The 4269-nt window shown below is 43.9% G+C and overlaps 1 pseudogene; it reads right to left on the bottom strand.

The window, feature by feature from the left end:
* Positions 400 to 4269, bottom strand: part of LOC109225934 — an 11864-nt pseudogene continuing 7994 nt past the window's right edge.

Genomic DNA, 4269 nt, shown 5'->3' with positions numbered 1-4269 from the left:
TTATAATTGGGTCCCAAATTAGCGACCAAAGTTGGTCTCCATTTGTTTACTCTTTATATAGCGACCAACTTTGGTCGCAAATTTTAAATTTTATTTATATATATTTTATTATTTTTTAAAAATAATGTTATAATTATTAAAATTTCATAGGTGGGTCCCAAGAAGCGACCAACGTTGGTCGCTAATGTTTGTAATTCTTTGACCAAGCAAGTCTGACCAGTCCGGTCAACAGTTTGACAAAATTTTCGACCAATTTGCGACCAACGTTGGTCGCTAATTTATTTAAAATTATTATTTTATTATTTTCACCAGTTTGGCGACCAACTTTGGTCGCTTTCCTTGACAGACCAACTTTGGTCGCTAAACTTTGGTCGTTTTTTGCAGGAACTCTAGTAGTGTCTAGTTGAGATGACTGACGTCGCCCCAGACCTTAATGGTCCATTCATCCTCATCAGATATGCGAAATATATTGACAGATGTATTCATGATTTTCCCCGGTGAAAGTCCATGCAGGAGAGCTCGTCTGTGGAGTGCTCGGATTGCACCACCATGAATGTGACGACCCAAAAGGTCATCACCGGTATTCCTACTCGCTCCTTATTTCTGAGGTCGTGAAAACCTCACTTGGGGGTTGCCTCGAGTTTGTGTGCGCAGTCCGGGCACGTAGCCGGAACGTTTAAATATGAATTTGTGAGAAAAATAATAAATTCTGATGTTTTAATTGATTAAGTTTGACTTCGGTCAACGTTTTGGGCAAACGGACCCGGACTCGTGATTCGACAGTCCCGGAGGGTCCGTAGGAAAATACGAGACTTGGGGGTGTTCCCGGAATCAAATTCCGAGGTCCCGAGTCCGAGGAATGAATTTTTGTGTGAAATTGTTTTCTGATAATAATTAAAGAATTGGAAAGTGTTATTTGTTTAGAAGACTGTGCTGTTGGGCTCGTATTTTGGTTCCGACGCCCGGCACAAGTCTTAAATATGAGTTAAGCAATTGCTGTGAAGTTTGGTTAGATTTGGACGTCATTTGACGTGTTTTGAGCTAGAAGCAGTAAATTTGATGTTTCATGGAAATTGGAAGGAAATCCTGGGTCTTGAGGCCTAATTTGATGCTTATGATGTTGTTTGGGCGATTTGATCGCACGGATGAGTCCGTAGGGTGTTTTTGAGAAAATTATATGTATGTCCGAGGGCTCGGGTGAGTTTTGAGTAGGTCCCGGGAGGTCTTAGGCTAGAAAGATAGCAGATGGTTGCAGGTTCAGGGGTTGCAGGCCCCCAGCGCGGCCGCGGTCATTTCCGCGCTGTCCGCGCTGGAAGCCGCGCGGCCGCGGTGCATTTCTGCGCGGTCCGCGTGGCTAGGTTCAGAGGGCCAGTGAATTCTAGGTCGACCAGTGCGGCCGCGCACCAAATCAATGCGGTCCGCGCTGGGTAGGTTCAGAGAGTCATTTTTCTTCCCTTCCTCGACGCGACCGCGGTGCATTTTTGTGCGGTCCGCGCCAGTCTTCAGCACAGTATATAAAGTCGGGATTTTCAGTCATTTTTCACTTTTTCAAAACCCAAAACATAAGAGGCAATTTTCCAAACGATTCCACTTCTTCAAAACGATTGGTAAGTGTTTTCTAACTGATTTTCTTTACTCCTTAACATCCTTAAACATAATTTCAACTTCAAAACAAAGATTTTAATGGGGAAATTGGAAATTTAGGGTACAACCTAGGTTTTCTAAAACTGGGGGTTTTGGACCTCAATTCGGGGTCCGATTCCAAAATAACTTACATATTTGAGTTCATGGGGGAATGGGTAAACGGGTTTTGGTTCGAACCTCGGGTTTTGACCATGTGGGCCCGGGGGCATTTTTGACCTTTTGGGATAAATTGATGAAAAAGCTATAATTAGTCATTGGGTTTGATTTGTTTAGCACATATTGATATCATGAAGTCCTTATTGCATAAATTTGGTCGAGTTGGAGCCGAATTCGAGAGGGAAAGCGGTTGTGGAGGATTGTATTGGCCGTGGAAGTTGAGGTAAGTGTTTGGTTTAACCCTAGCTTGAGGGAATAGGAGTCGAGTCTTGTTTGCTAATTGCTAAGTGATCGAGTACGATGTATAGGCATGGTGACGATGTCACGACCCAATTCCCGCCCGGTCGTGATGGCGCCTCTCGTGAAGACAAGGCCAGCCAACAGAACAATCAACACTACTTTTGACAATTTCTTAGCATAAACAGGTTTAAACCATAGATACTGATTAATCATAAGTGCGGAAATAAACGTATCATAACGGGAAAAAACCATCCCAAACTCAGCCCGATGATCGGGGTGTCACAAGTCACGAGCTACTACAGAGTTGATGAAAATACTACAAGTCTGGAAACATAGTCTGAGATGAATAAAATATGCAGAAGATAAGGAAGAAACGGGGTTGTGGACGTCGACAGCTACCTCGTCTCTCCTAGTCCGCCTGGTCTGGAAGGAAATCAACGCTCAGGTACGAACTCAGCTGTGCCTGTCTCTGCACACATGGTGCAGGAAGTAATGTGAGTACTCTGACCCAGTGAGTAATAAAAATAAATAACGACTGAGAATATAAAATCCCACAAGGGCACAAATAATGCTATCTCAAGCAGCAATATCAGATAAACAGTGGAAATCAGTGAAATATAGTAAGAAATTCTTTTTTTTGAAAACAGTTAAAAATCAATCATACTCAACCAGTAAGTCAGCCATTGTTACCTGACCGGTCAGCCATTGTTACCTGACCAAACGCGTATTACAGTGCCATTGTTACCACTGGTCAGTCATTATTACCTGACTGGTCAGTCATTGTTACCTGACCAAACGCGTATAACAGTGTCATTGTTACCACTGTTCAATATTTAATCACTCTAGATGGGTACCCGCGCTCACTGTGGGTGTGCAGACTCCTGAGGGGCTCCTACAGCCCAAGCGCTATCAACAAGGCCTGAAAGCCTGAACAGTATCACTACGAGGCCTGAAAGCCTCCTCACCTCCCTCATCATGCCCTCACATAAGGCCCTCGGCCTCAATCAGTCCAGAAATAGTCAACAGCCCCTCGGGCAACAGTAAAGCAATAATACTCGGCTCAAACAATAGTTCAAATATCAGTTTAAAACTCCAAGTTCGAGTAAATATGGCTGAGTTCAAGAAACAGTGTAAATCACATGGACTGAGTTCAAATAATATTTCAAACAGTGAGGAAAACAGTGATGATAGTTCATAAAGAGTTCAAACAGTCGGCAATAAGCCCCTAATATGGCAATAAGCCCAAATCATAGTGAAAACAACAAGTCATTGGTAATACGCGGTAAAATATCATCCGAACTGGACCAAGTCACAGTCCCCAATAGTAAATGACCCCGCGCTCGTCATGGAACGCGTGTCTCATCTCAACATAGCACCAAGTCGTGCAAAATCCGGGGTCTCAAGCCCTCAGAACATCATTTAAAATCAATACTCACCTCTACCCGGCCAAAAGTCTAGCTCGCTATGCCTTTTCCCCTCGAATCGACCTCCTCACGCGTCGAATCTGATCAAAACCACAAGGAATACATCACAATAGGCTAATGGATCATAACCCAATCGAAAAGACTCGAAAAATATCAAAAATTACGAAGTTGGCAAAACCCGAGCCCCGGGCCCACTTCTCGAAAAATTACGAAATTCACATCACCGGATTCCTCGTCTCGCCACGAGTCCATACATATCAATTTTACCAAAATCGGAGTCCATTTGAACCTCCAAATTCCGTTTCAAAATTACAAATTCTCAAGCCCTAGCTTTACCCCCTTTTGATGAATTTCAACCAATTTCCATGTTAAATTTAGCATAATTTCATGTATTTGGGTCAAGGGACTTACCTCCAATCACACCTAGTCGAAATCCTCCTTCAAATCCGTCCAATAGCTCTCAAGCTCGTGTAAAAATGGTGGAAATAACTTAACCCTCGCGGATGAAAATGATATTATTAAACCCCTTTTGCCTACAGCGATTTTCGCTTATGCGGTCCCGCTTCCGCATATGCGGGACCGCTTCTGCGGCCATTTCCCCGCTTATGCAGTTTCTCACTTAACTTACCCCTTCCGCCTTTGCGGCATATTCTCCGTTTCTGCGGATTACCCAAGACTGCTTCTGCGGTTATTCACTCGCACCTGCGGATCCGCTGATGCGAAAAGGGGTCCGCTTATGCGGAACTCATCAATTCAACACAAGATCGCTTCTGCGAATGTACCTTGGGGGGGAGGGGGGCGGTCC

This window comes from Nicotiana attenuata, chromosome 5 (genome assembly GCF_001879085.1).
Source record: "Nicotiana attenuata strain UT chromosome 5, NIATTr2, whole genome shotgun sequence".
In the NCBI taxonomy this organism is placed as follows: Eukaryota; Viridiplantae; Streptophyta; class Magnoliopsida; order Solanales; family Solanaceae; genus Nicotiana; species Nicotiana attenuata.
Note: the sequence above shows the minus strand (reverse complement) of the source record. Positions and strands in the feature narration are given on the sequence as shown.